Genomic DNA, 13,924 nt, shown 5'->3' with positions numbered 1-13,924 from the left:
CTCAAACCCCTTAGTGACTTTTTGTTGTTGAACTGAACTTGCAGTTTGGGGAAGGGAGCCTTTAACACTGAACTGATCTGTATTGAGCGCAGAGAGTGAGCCAGCCCAAAGTGTAAGTCCTCTAACGAAGAGCCCTTTTGTATGAACTCAGCAACAGGAGCTCACTGTTGCTCCAGACTTTGTTGAATACTTTTCAGTTGAACTATCCCGTCACTATTGGTTTTCTCTTAGTTGTGAGGGCAAGCATAGTTTTTTTGACACAGACATACATTTTTGTTTTGCACTCTTTGACCCTGACGACATAGGCAGGGAAATCCCGCCATAGTGATAGGGACAGAAAGGCATTCATCCCATCCCACTACATTGAATAAAGGGTTTCAAACTGTCTCCTCTCTGTCTGTGTCTATCTTGGTGCCATGTCTGTATCATTGTGTGCTTGGCCTCCTCTCTTCTTTCACTTCTGAACCGTATTTCATTCAACCGGGGCGCAGCTCCGGGTCCCGGGCCCTTTTTTCGCTGGCTGATGTTCCTCCGTCAGTTGAAGGTTCAACAGTTTTGCTCCCTCCTCCGCAGAGAACACTGTGTGGACCCTTTCCCCAGTTTAAATTGCAGGCCGAAGGGCTATGTCCACCTATACCGCGTTTCCCGTCGCCAAAGTTCCTCTGTGAAAGGTTTCAGCCTCCGCCGTCTTTGGATTGTGTTCTGGGAGATGTCCTGGAATACCTGGACTGAGGAGTCTCTAAATTGAATTTTGTTAACCCTTCTCGCCACCCCCAAGATGACGAGAAGGGTTAACTTGGTCTTGTAGTCGTGAAACTTTACCACAATATCCCTGCGGCGGCGGTCCAGGGAGTCTCTCTTTGGGCCGGTCCTGTGGGGTCTGTCGATCCCAAGTTCGGCCTGTGCACTCTCAGCCCTTAGCTGCTGGAAGAGCTGCCTGACACAGCCCTCAATATCCTCTCCTTCTTGCACCTTCCTTGAGGTATTTGATTCGCAGGTTCTCCCTCCTCGCTGTGTTCTCTAGGTCCTCTCCCTTTAGACACAGTGCCTCCTTAAGTGCATACAGGGAGCCCTACACCCTCTCAGCTCCGACCCCAAGCCTGTGGTCGACAATTCACATTTGTACACTCTCTCCCCCAGTGCCTCAGTCTCTTTCCGTAGCTCCTTAGTTGAGTCGCCATTTGCTTATGGAGATCTGCTATCTGTGTGCAGAGAAGTCTCTAATGTCCTTCCTGAGGATGTCCAGCGCACAGGTTAGGAAATCTGGCGTGAGTTGCTGCGCGCCCGGGCGGTCGGCTGCATTGGCTTCCCCATCCATGTTGTCCTGCTGCTCTGACCTCTTTGCCAGGTATTGCAGTATATCTTGTGGCCTATTCTTCTTGGCAGACTTGTCCATCGCCCCCACTTCTTCTGCCAGGCAACCGGGGGGAGGTGGATCCGCATCATGCAGGAGCGAGAGGTGGCTCTTGTGAATAATCTCCGGCTGTCGGGTGCTTCTAGAAAACCCAGGGCACCAGCTCCCCACGCTCTCTTTTGGCAGCTCTGGCACGGATTGCCCAAAATGCTTCCTGGGCCAGGACTCTCCACAAGCGACCTACATCTGTGCCAGGATATTATGTTTATTTCAAAGAAATCGTGCACTGCTAGTTGTGCCCCTGTGGGCTGCTGGAGAGCCGCCCCCCTCTCCCACTCTCACCATGAGGGGTAGTTCCAATCAATGCCTCTTGGTGCCAGTGGGCACTCCCTTTACCATGAAGGGGTGCACCTCAGCAGTGTTCTGATCAGCAGGGTGCAGTTGCAGGCCACATTCAGCAGGAGGGAAACGCAGCTCATGGCCTCAGGGGGCCTCTAAATCACCAAAGGTAGCTGCCGTTGCCAATATGTGCAGCGGTTTCAGGGAGACTGGGTAGGTCCTTGCCAGCACTCCCCCCCCCCCCCCGCTCTCCACCGGGTATCTGTGCTTCAGGCCCTCAGGGCTGGTCAAACACCTGTGCCCACCTCCTTCTCTCTGCTCCACCGCAGGACATGGATGGAGCCTTGCTGCCACCGACACTCTCCCGGCCGGCAGAGCCAGGTCTCAGCTGCACCTTGGATTGTTTACAGGTGCCGGGTCGCGGGAACACGGCAGGGGCCACAGCACACTCGCCACGCCTGCTCCTCTTCTGCCTTACTGATCAGCGCTGCCAATGGGGTTCAGCTCCGGTAAGCCCGCAGCACCACTCCACCATCTCGCCCCTCAGCGCTAGCAGCGGTAGCTAATATTCTGCTCCACGGATCACTTGGAGCCCAAGAAGTCCCAGAATTACTGCCTGCAAGGTGTGTTTGGATTAAAAAGTGGGCCAGTGGACAGAAAAGGTTGAGGGCACCTTTCCTACCTCCCTGTCATCTTGGCCACGCCTGCCGTGATGGCTCTTTTAAGGATCTTACCTAGGAAAGGGAGTTGCGTGATGGAGCAGTTTTTGCTGAAGTCATCAGAGTTGACCATTGATTTTATTTATTTATCTTGAGCAGGCGGAGGATTCTTCTACCCATTTTGAGTGTGGGGGGAAATGTTCCCGGAGGAGTTGATATTTGTCAGGATGGGGTGTAGAGCTACCATGTGGGGTGTCTTGAAGATTGAGGCAGGCAAGATGTCACCTGAGGAGGATGTTGCTTTTAGGCAGGCCATGGCCTTTGCCACGACTTCCATTTAGAATGTTTGTAGGTAGTCCATGTTGTTGTTTGGCTTTGAGAGATGAGAAAGACATTGTCTGCACTGGTGTTAGCATCCATGTTTAGGTCTATCTTGATGTTCAACAAAGAAGTTGGTTGATTTCTTGATGGGGTGGGGTATGGGATGATCGTGGAGTGACGTGACTGCCTCAATGAGTGTTGTTTTTATTCTCTTTAGCTAGGGTGATCTAGTGGTAGAAGTGTCCTTGGTAAGTCTGGAGTTATGGTTAGGTCAGATAGGGTCTTGAACTTGGACCAGGTTTTTTCTAGCTTCTGGATGACTTTTGCTGACAGAGTTGTTGCGTGTAGAAGGGAGCCAGATGGTTTGAGTTTGATTTTTTTTTTGTTTTTCTGGGGCATCCATGTTGATGTTTGACTTAAGGGTTTTGCGTGCTTCGTGTAGGGTGTTGCAGTCCTTGTGGTGGTGTCATGCTTGGGGGTGGCGGGGCTGATCAGATCTTCTGTGAGTGATTCTATTTTTTTAAGTGTGGTACTGTCACCTTTATAGGCTTATGTTGGGTGCAATTGGTCCGATGTTCTGGTAGAAGGTCAAGGGAACAGCTAGGTGATCTGTCCAGTAGGTTGAGTAGAGCCACCTACATGGTCTTGGTTGCAGTTCCAAGGAAGATGTTTGTGTGTGTAATGGACATGGTTGTGCCCACGTGGGTGAAGTTATCGAAGAATGGTTTGCATTTGGGTGGCCAATAAATTGAAGGAGACTGTGTCTGTGGGAGAGATGGGGAATCTGCAGGAGAGTGCAGATGTTGACTTGTTTGCAAGGCCAGAATGACTTGTGGATGATGCCAAGTCCTCATCAGTCCTGTGTGGCCTGCCTAATTTGTATGTTGTTGTTGTAAGATCATTCAGAATGTGGGTAGAGGTGGGTGTCAGTTTTCAGTGAATATGAGTGCGTCTATCTGGTGAATGGCGATATCTGTAATATTTGGAAGTGTGAAATTGCATCGGTTTCTGAGGTCTTTTGAAGGATGCTTTGTGAGTAGGACCAAGGGTGATGTAGATGTGGATGCTGGGATGTGGTATCCATTTTACTGTTGGCGGTGTGCAGGGTTTGTATTCTGTTGGTTAGCAGTGGAGTGAGCGAGTGGGTTCCGATGCATGGTGCAGGTTGTAAGGGCCTTGCCCATGTTCCCAATAAGAATTTCTGAAAGATTTCTATCCTTCCAAAAACATGTAATATAATGTCTCACGGAGTACCACCAAAAAGCATATTTAGGCTTTCCGGCTTTCAGTTAAATCAGATAAACCCAGGAAAAACACCACTGAGAGAAACTGTCGCCTTGGTATAAACCGAAAAACACTGTCCCTCGCAACCACTCCCAGTGGTGCCTCACCTCCTCTAAACTGCCCCTGACCAATACTATTTTCCTTTTACAAATAAAAACAGTCTAACATTGTATTTGCAGTATCTGCATTCATGCTCCCAGGCTCTTTGCTACTGTTCCTTCACACATGTTTAGATAAGGCAAGTAATAGTTGAGAGGAGAGCATGGTGTCTTAAGGAGTCAGTGACAAAGTACAATGTTGCACAGTATTGTTACACTTTTAAAGCCCTTCCTACTCCAGCGAATTGAGGCCCTGCCAATACTCCCCAGCCTATTTTTGAAGGCCTCTATTAAACTATAACTAAACAAGAAGACCTTGTCAACATATTTTGTTGCACCCAAGTCTTGAAAGTAGATGCACAAAACTCAATAGTTATTTAGTCTCATGCCGCTTTGAATTCTGATATATTCAGGCTTCTGTTCAAGATGGGGAAATCAAAGCTTACAATTACCCTCTTTTTTGCTTAACATATTTCTAGAAGGGTGTATGTGTTTGTCCGAGTGGTGGTTATGATTTGTATATAGAGTGTACTTGAAAGACACAAACGCATCTTTCTACCAACTAGAGCCTGGAAGTTATTTGGTTAAAATTCTAGGATTCAGAATGGGCTCAAATCCCTGCATCGTAACTTAACTGAAGTGTGTGATATTAGGCAAACCATTTCATCTAGCTGTGACTTATCTGTGAAAAGTAGAAGTTCTTAAATTTGATTCTGTCTACATTGTACTCTTGCAAAACAAAATGTCCCACACATTCATTTGTACATAAATAATAAGTGACCATTCATAAAGACAGTAAACCATAAAAATGGCAGCGGTGCATGGTATAAATCAACATAACATATACTTCACAACACACATTTTTTTTTGCTTTTTGGTTTACTCATGACAATTTCTTGTAATCTTGCTTTCCATTACACCATCAAGAATCAAAGACTTTATGATACTTCCCGTAACATAATTTTCTCTGATTTCACACTGATGTTAATACATATGCAAATTAGGTCTCCCCAGCACGTCCTGTGTCACACAGGCCCTCACACATCATAGAACTGTCCCTGGATATTGATAATGGGCATCATTCTGTACACAAAATTGCCTAGATCCTTTGCAAGGGCAACATCTACTGCTGCCTTTCTCAGTAGAAACGTGTTGGCTACCGCTATTGAGAGAATGTTCCCTGAATAGCCTGCCCATCAAGAACATTGTAAATCCCATGATATTTCTACTCCAAAAAGTATGTATGTTAATAAACGCCTGTTTTTCATATACACTGGAAAAACACTATTGCAATGCATTATTTTCCACAAAAAATGCATAAACACTGATGCGCACAGATTTTTACACTTTGTGAAAACACTGGAAAAACACTGCTGAAATTGACTAAACAAACACTGGAGAAAAAAAACTGGACATGGAACTGCACATATTTACAAAGTGTTTCTTGCCAAATGCTTTGCCGTTTCAAAGCGCAGTCATGATTGGTATTGTCATTGGAAAACAACCACAGACTCTTCAGGTGGATTGGTGAAAGTCTTTAGCAGTCTTTAAAGCTAGCGTACACAGGACGAACAGCAACTCAATGATCGAACAAGACTCGGTGCAACTCCCCTCCCTCGGTGCATTTTGCTTTTATACAGAAGAGTACACATGCATTTCAGTGGAAGAGGTGGTTCAGACAAGCAATGTTTCGGGAGGATGTTCGCAGGTTCTCAGCATGCAAGTCTCACGCAGATGCAACATTCTCATGTCTGCAAGGGCACAATTTTGATACTAGCAGAAAACATTTTTTTTTTTAGTTCATGGTTTTGGTTTATTTAAACCTTTACAAACTGTAGATAAAATAGGTATTTTTGTTTTAAATTCACAAAGTACAAGATACAAAATTATTATAGGACAAAAGAAAAAATGAAGACAAAACATTAATAATTCCCATGTATAGAAAAACAAAAATAACTCCAACATTTTGTTGTAAAGAGAGAAAAAAAAAAACAAATTACCAAACTAAATCTACTAGGCATCCAGTTATCCTAAAACAATTCCAGTAAGTTCGCTAATATTTTTCAAAAAAGCAATCGCTCTTATTTTTAAAACAATTGAGTTTCCGTCCAACATTTGTAACCAAAGGCACTCTCTGAGAACATGGTGAATATTACTCACAAAATTTGCAAAATACAAAAGTCTTTGGGGAAGCGGAATTGGACACACAAGCAAAATATGAAGTAAGGTCTCTTCCTTCCCACTAATTCTGAAAAATCGCCAATATTTCCAACTGCCCTCCGTGGGATTACGCATATTTAAATCTCCTGTGTACACATTAAATCTAAAACGCATTATGCTGTTTCTAGTAGATCTGCTGGTGTATTTTTTTAAGTATTGCTCTGGTTCCGGATACCATTTATGAAAAGAAACGATCTGTGAGTATAGTTTTGTATTTAGAATTGCTGCATTATTCTCACACCAGTCGTTAGCTCTGATAAGCTCCTTTATCTTATTAGGGTTCTCTATTTATATTTGCAACGATTAACGCAATTGCAGTAAAACAGCTCCAGAATCACTTCTGAGTTTGATCATGAGTAATTCTGAGTTGTTTTTACCTAGTATAGCATAAAGCCTATGCTCTTTTGCTGTAATACATTTTCGCAAAATTGAAAGCCTTCTCCATTGCATGCAGGTTTTCAGAGATTGAAGTCCCATTTCATATCGAAATAACTCAATAGGGAAACATTTAGGAATATAAAACAGAACCCCTCGCCAAACCAGGCCCTCTACAACTTTTAAGTACTGAGTTAAGTCCAATGGGAAACATTCCAGTCCATATGCCAATCTAGGTACTACCTTGGAGCGATAAAACTCTCTACATGGTGACATGAAAAATTTCCCATATTTACGCTCAATTAGGCGTAACTGCCTAGATGCGGAAAATAGCCTTTAGCTTTAGACAGTTCTTGACAATGTTTTTAGAACACATACTCGATATTGAGTAACCCAAGTACTGAAGAACTTTCTGGCTTTTTATAACTTTGTCCTTGCATTTCCAAGTACATTTTTAGCCACTCTTACCAGCCTTACCAAGATGAATGATAACAGTTTTTGAAGGATTTATCGTGAATTCAAGTTCGGAAGTAAACTTTCCGAATGCAGTTATCAAGCACTGCAGGCCAATTCTGGTGTAGTCAAGCAAAAGAAATAGTCGCCATAAGCTATCCACTGAATTCGCGTTAAGCCCAGTTTAGGTGTTATTAAACCGCTAAGTTCTAAGGCTTTACCTGCACCTGACACATACAGATTGAAAAGAGTGGGTGCTAAAATACAATGCTGGCAGAGGCTGTTTTGTGTTAAGATGTCCCTAGACATTAAACCTTCTGAGTTGAGTTTCGCCCTCATTTTAGTGTTGGTATAGAGATGAATAATTGGGTCCAGTAAGCCACTTGTTAGGTCCAGTTCCGAGAGTCTTTGCGACAGAGTTGGTCTATTGACCTTGTTGAATGCCATCGACGGGTCCATGGAAGCGATGTATATAGGTAAAGCATCTTAAGACAAGCTTTCTTCTGAAAACATGTTAAGATAAGCCCCACCACAGCCTGTACCAACTTTCTTCCTCAAGCCTATTTGCCTCTAATGTTATCATCAATCCAGACCTGTAGATGTTCCAAGACAATGGATGCAAAGATCTTAGAGTCTGCATCCATCAGGGCTATCGGCCTATAGTCCATCGGACAAATATGGCTCCCTTTTTGAAGATGGGAATTACATGCAATATATTCCAAGACTAAGGTGTTTTCCTATTTGTAATGACGTCTGTAAAGAATATATTAAATATTTTGGACCACAGAGGAACTTCTGCTTCAGTATGGCATACAAGAGAATATTTGGACCTGGGGATTTCGATGCTTTTGATTTAGTTATTATTCTTGAGATGGTTTCAATAGACACAACAACAGACCAATCATTAGCATTGGCCAAAAGAGGAAAGACCCCCTGGACTGAGACTGTATACAAGTTTTGAAAATACTCCACCCAGTCTACTTCAGAAATTGGATTGGAAACCAACTGTACTTGAGTTTCTTCGGTGCTATTTACCAAAGACCAAATATTTTGGGTGTTTTGATCTTTTAAAGACGCAAGCATTTTTTCTCTGTCTCTTTGAAGTAGGACAGATCTGTGATAAATCATCCATTTTTTATGTACTTGTTTTATATGTTTAATCTTCAGTACAGATGACAATTTATAATCTCCCTTTTTAATAGTAGATCCTATTTCTTTGCGCATTAATTCTTTATGTTCTTGACCAAGAGGTCTGACGAATGTTTGTGATTTCTATAAGGTAATTTTAGACAAGTGTCCAACTTTGTAAGTTTGTCCATCTTATATGTCAAATAATCGGGCAAATTTAAAACCGAGTAATTTGACGTTTTTTCTTCTAATGTACTTGAATTACAATCGTGTAACATTACTCCCATCAGTTTTTTAATCCTATGGGGGGACCACTTGATTCTATTGCCTCCAACTTTGACATCCATGCCATTACAATACTTTGTATGAGAATCAATTCCAATGAACACATTTCAGATTCAAGATGAGCGTGGAATGATCACTACACTCAGATAAACGAATCTCAATTTCAGACGATCTGTCAGCAAGTTGAGGAGAAATAAAAATTTAATCAATTTTTTACGCGGCACATCTCGCATGCCAGGTAGGCAATTTGTTCTCGAGAAGCTCAAGACCCCAACTGTTTGCCATAGTCAGCCAGAGGGTGCCCGATACAATTTGCCTCCAAGTTGCACATCAGATGTTTCTTCTGAGGTCAATAATTCTTCAGTAACAGAGGTCTCCTGATTTCAATTTGCGTTAAAATAGCCCGCTAATATAAGACCTCCTTGCTTTACACAAAGCCATTCCTCAATTATGAGATTCAATTTGTCCAAGGCCATTTCTAACTGACTGTCCAAATGGTCCAACGCATTCCATTAGACATTTAACACCATCAGATTCATCAAACAAGCTGGAAAATCGATATGAAAAGTGACAATCAAAAAGGCATTTAATATATTCCAATCTGACACTTTGTGAATTTTCGATCCATGTCTGTGTGCTACAAGTAAACCACATTTACGACGACTCTTTAGGCCACAACTAGTATACATACAAAATACATCAAACCCATCCCAGATTAAGTTTCCTCTTGCCCATGTTTCCTGCAGCAATATAAAGTCAAACTGTGATAACTCTTGTGTTCACTTTTCATCAGAAACCAGGTGCGAATTTCCCCTAGAGTTCCAGGAGACCAATCTTAAGTTTCCTGGTAAGCTAAAGGAGTTTATCGTTTTCAATTGGGCAATAGACTCTCGTAGAGAGAGGGCCAGCCATCTCCAATCCAGAGTTTGTTATTTTAGAGGCTGGTCCATTAGTTAAACCTGAAAAAAAACATTACCGATCTTCTCTTCCACTACAGAATATGAGATTCCTCTCAAGTTCTTATGAGGAAGGGCATCACTACAGAAATAAGTGATGTCAAAGCCACGTGTCTGAAGAGAACCTGCCTCCTTTGGTAACGGAGAATGTACAAGAGGTGAAGGTATTACTAATCTAACATAATCATACCTTTGGGGATGTATGAAATTAATCAGCTTGATGTCAGCAGTAGAAATCAAAATTAGTTCTGGTATTTCAGAAAGTAGTTTGAATAGAAAGGCTCCATTTAAGGAAAGGGGACCACCCTCCTCAAATAAGTAATTCATAATCATACTGGGTTCTTCTGGAAATACTGGGTCTCTTAAGGAGATGAACTTGCCAGAGGTGCATTTAGGATCAGTTGCACTTTTCACGTCTCCTGCTTTATCAGTGTTAAAGCAGTTTGATGTATTTTCATTTGAATTAAGAGCAGTTCTTAAATTATTTTGCTTTGCATAGGAGCCCATAGAAGAGGTTACATGAGGTCCCCCGTTCCCAAAAACTGATTCCCTTTCCTGACATAGGATACTTTCAATAAATTGATGTACTGAGTTTGTCCGACAGTTGCATTCTATCGGACATTGTGCTTGCACTTAGAGATTGAATTTGCGGTAGAAACAAAGTTAGTAAAGGAAGATCCCCACTACCCGTATCAATTGGTTCATGTTTATTAGAAATTACTTGGGGTTCACCTCGCAGATCTGGTAAGGTGATGTTGGGATTATCCCAAAGAGAATTATTAGCATCACAAGAGTTCCTATTCAAAAGAGGGAAGGAAGTTTTACCCAACACCAATCTCCCTTGAGGGAGCTCAGCGACCTCCTCTCTTAAGTGTCTAGGACTCAGGGAGTGGTGGGTATTGATAATGCTGCATGATTTTTAAAGATGTCAAAGATGTAATTTACACCAGATTCAGTAGACTTTAAATGATGGTCTATCTTACCCGAGTCTTTTTTTATTTTTGAAGGCTTTGGAAAACTTAGAGGGGCCCTCAATATATTCACACTGAGTGGATCTCTTTGAAGACTGTCGCAGGGCTGCAGAAGAACTCGACTTTTGACGCTTCAGCTCATTTTGAGTCAGAGATCATAAGTATCTCCTCATTACCCACGCTATTCTCGATTAGATTCCTAAATCCATTGTCTCTTAAGAACGTCCTTGATGACTTATTAATGGCTGATTGGGCCAGTGACATTTTGCGTTTATTTTTCCTTTCACGTTTTTTAGACATTTTCCCGTTTGGTTTAGTAAACTCAGTTACAGGCAGGGTAAGTTTCAGAACTTATTCCCTCAAAAGATCCATTAGTAGTTTTGGGCCCTATACATACAGGATCTACCTTATCTATGACTACTTCAACAGTCTCTATATTAGAATCTTTTTTGCCCAACATTCCATCAATAGGTTTTTCCAAGTACTTGAACAGGTTGTCCGGAAGATTAGTAACCACTTTCAACATTTCTTTTAAAGTTGGAGTTTGAATTCTCATTTCAGCCACTATGTGCTCATTCAAGACGTTCAATCAATAACATTCCCTATGTCAACCGGCCCTTTAAGAGACAAAGAGTTATCATTCAGTTTACATGAGGAAATTATAGCCTCGGGCCCTCCATTTGAGTCTGGATGTTCAGTTAGATCCAGCACCGAGATTTCTCCAGAAAGAAAAATTGGCAGAGTGTCTATAAAAGAACGATTAGTGTACCCCTCCCACACAGGTTTAGTGTGGTTCGAGCCCTGAATATCCCCAGGTAAAGTACCACGTACTTCGGTTTCACAATCCTCCCCAAAGAGAGGTTGAGAGGATTCAACACCTTCTATTGGTTGTTCGTTCATGGGAATACAGGCAGAGTTTTTAATGGCATTCGAGCACATTTGGGCACATTCTAACATGTCGGGATCGTTATCCGGTGACAATGATCGTTATCATTGCTGCTCTTGAAATACTAGATCTGTGAGTAGAGCATCAGTAAAAGTATCTTTCTTTAAAGAGGGATTTGTTTTACTCTTCATTTTGGACTTCCGCTCTTAGGTCAGCAGCACAGTAATATAATGAAGTTAAACAACAAAACTGCACAGCTGGATGAAACGGAGCAACAAAGAATAGAATATCTTAAACAATGAAATTCAAACTCCAAGCTCTCAAGTTACCATACTTGCCAACCCTACCGATTTAGGCGGTAGGATACAGCTTTTTAAGCAGTCCTACCGCCTACCGATTTAGTGGCAACAAATACCGATTTTTTTCAATATTTTTGAAACTAAGATTCCTACAGATTTTTGGTCACAGAATGTTGGCATGTATGCGTTACTGCACACAATCAGTCTGTGCCAGTGGCCATGGCCCCGGCCCCAGGCCAACAGGCCAACAGGCACTCTGTCGCACTCGGTGTGTGCGCGGCCCGCCGGCTTTATGGAGGCAGGCCGTGGCCACTGGGCATGGCTTATTGGCAAGGATGTTAACGCAGATAACTATAATGCAAATAATACAGAAGTAATTGGGAAACTGTAGCAAAGCAGAAACCAAAGTTTAAGTCTGAGTCCACGTACTGAAAGTTCAAATAGAGAAACAGTGTAGGAAACGTAATTCCTGCTGTACCTGCTACTAGGGTGGCCAGCTATCCCGTATTTTGCGGGATTGTCCCGTTATTGGGGACTCTGTCCCGCAGTTTGCAGAGTGGCTGTGCGGGACGCAGGTTGTCCCGACTTGCTTTGTTCACTGGATGTGTCCCTCGGGAGACAGCAAGTCGGGACACCCTGCCTCCAGCACAGCCACTCTGCAAACTGAAGTGGCCATCTGCTCAGCACGGCGCTGCCTCCTGCTGCTTTGTTTCTCTGCTGTTGGAACTACATATGCTGTCAGAGTTTCCTAGTGGTTGCTTATAGGACGAGCCATGCTTGGGGGAGCCTGCAGCAGTACTATGCACGGATACAGCCATGCCTTCGGGAATGTTTCACATTCGTTCTCAGCTGAGGTGTGATGGAAATTCATCTTGAGTAATCCGAACAGGCTCCCATCTGGAACAAGTCTGCAGGGCCAAGTCAGCCCATTTGTTCTGGTGAGAAACATTTTGCCAAACAGTGGCTGGCATGGGACCGATACATCATCACTCTACGCATTATTGTGCATTAATTAAAATGCCACATTGTACACTGCAAACGTGGAGTGAGTGGCCACAACCAAGTGTGTACAACAATGAGCCTAGCTGTTTGCAAGAAATGGGAGAAAGTTCCTACTTTTGCGGTTCTGACACGGTTCACAGTAGATGTCTCGCCTACAGTTGCTGCTTCCGCCTGCTAAAGCCGCCGTGTCTGGTTTAGGCAGTTCTCTAAAACACCCTTCAGTATTCCAAACTGGAAGTACATCAGGAGCGAGGACTACAGAAGTAGGCATCTTTATGCAGTGGAAGGCGAAGCGCTTCTGTGGTTAAGGCATGTGCACTATGCCATGGGACAAATGCAGTTATGGCAATAGGGCACTGTTAAACATGGCATTTGGTGGGTAATTATCATTTTTAGTAGGGCAACTAGGATATCTGTGGCGCTTGACAAATTTAAAATGCGTAATTTTTCTCCACAGTATTTTCTCTCTATCCATCTCTCCCTGTCTCCATCTCTACACACACTCATTAGTTTGTCTCTTTCTTGTCTTAGTGTACTTTCTTGATTCATCATTTTCATAGCCTTCCCTGGATGGTGTCTGTATCCCGAATGTTGACAAATTAGAACGAAACAAAGGGTGGCAGGGTGGCAGGGTGGCAGGGAAAGGTATCGAGAGGTGATCAATGAAACAGGGGTGCATGTTAGGAGAACTCCCTCATGGCAGCAAGGGCCGGTAGAAAAAAACATGCAGTTGGGAATCTGTATGTTAGTAACCTGTATTTTAGGGCAGCGACATTCGTCTGCTTTTATTGACCCTTGTTAATGCCACATTCATAGTTGGATTGACTCTTTCTCAGGATTTTACTAATCATTTTGTTTTTATTTGTAGGTGATTTCTGTGACTGGCTACTTATATTTTTACTTTCACTTTTGGGCTATTCGTCTCAATTGTTATTTCCGTGGTTGCACAGTTTCAGTGTTTCTGTCAAAATATATCAATATAAACAATACAAAATGTTACATATTTGTATATTTTATGGCGAGAAAGTGATGCAAATTGAAAATGTCTATTTGGTAGCTTGGGTTTGAAAGGCATTGGGTCTCCTTAAATAGTACACAATATAACTGGTAAAGCGCAAAGGGAGTATTAGTGTGTTCCTAACCACACATTATTGTCCGTGGCCTTTATCATGCAAATCATGATGCCTGTTTAAATGGAATAGAATTATAAAATCACCCTCGGAGCATACTTATTCATTACCAAGCGATTAATTCATCCATAAACGCACACATTTTATTTGAAGCCTTACTGATT

The 13,924-nt window shown here is 42.7% G+C and overlaps 1 protein-coding gene across 18 annotated transcripts in view; it reads left to right on the top strand.

The window, feature by feature from the left end:
- Nucleotides 1–13,924, top strand: part of EPB41L2 (erythrocyte membrane protein band 4.1 like 2) — a 1,866,207-nt gene that overhangs the window by 411,174 nt on the left and 1,441,109 nt on the right. The window lies entirely within an intron of this gene.

Source organism: Ambystoma mexicanum, chromosome 4q (genome assembly GCF_040938575.1).
Source record: "Ambystoma mexicanum isolate Mex_15411 chromosome 4q, UKY_AmexF1_1, whole genome shotgun sequence".
Classification (NCBI taxonomy): Eukaryota; Metazoa; Chordata; class Amphibia; order Caudata; family Ambystomatidae; genus Ambystoma; species Ambystoma mexicanum.
Note: the sequence above shows the minus strand (reverse complement) of the source record. Positions and strands in the feature narration are given on the sequence as shown.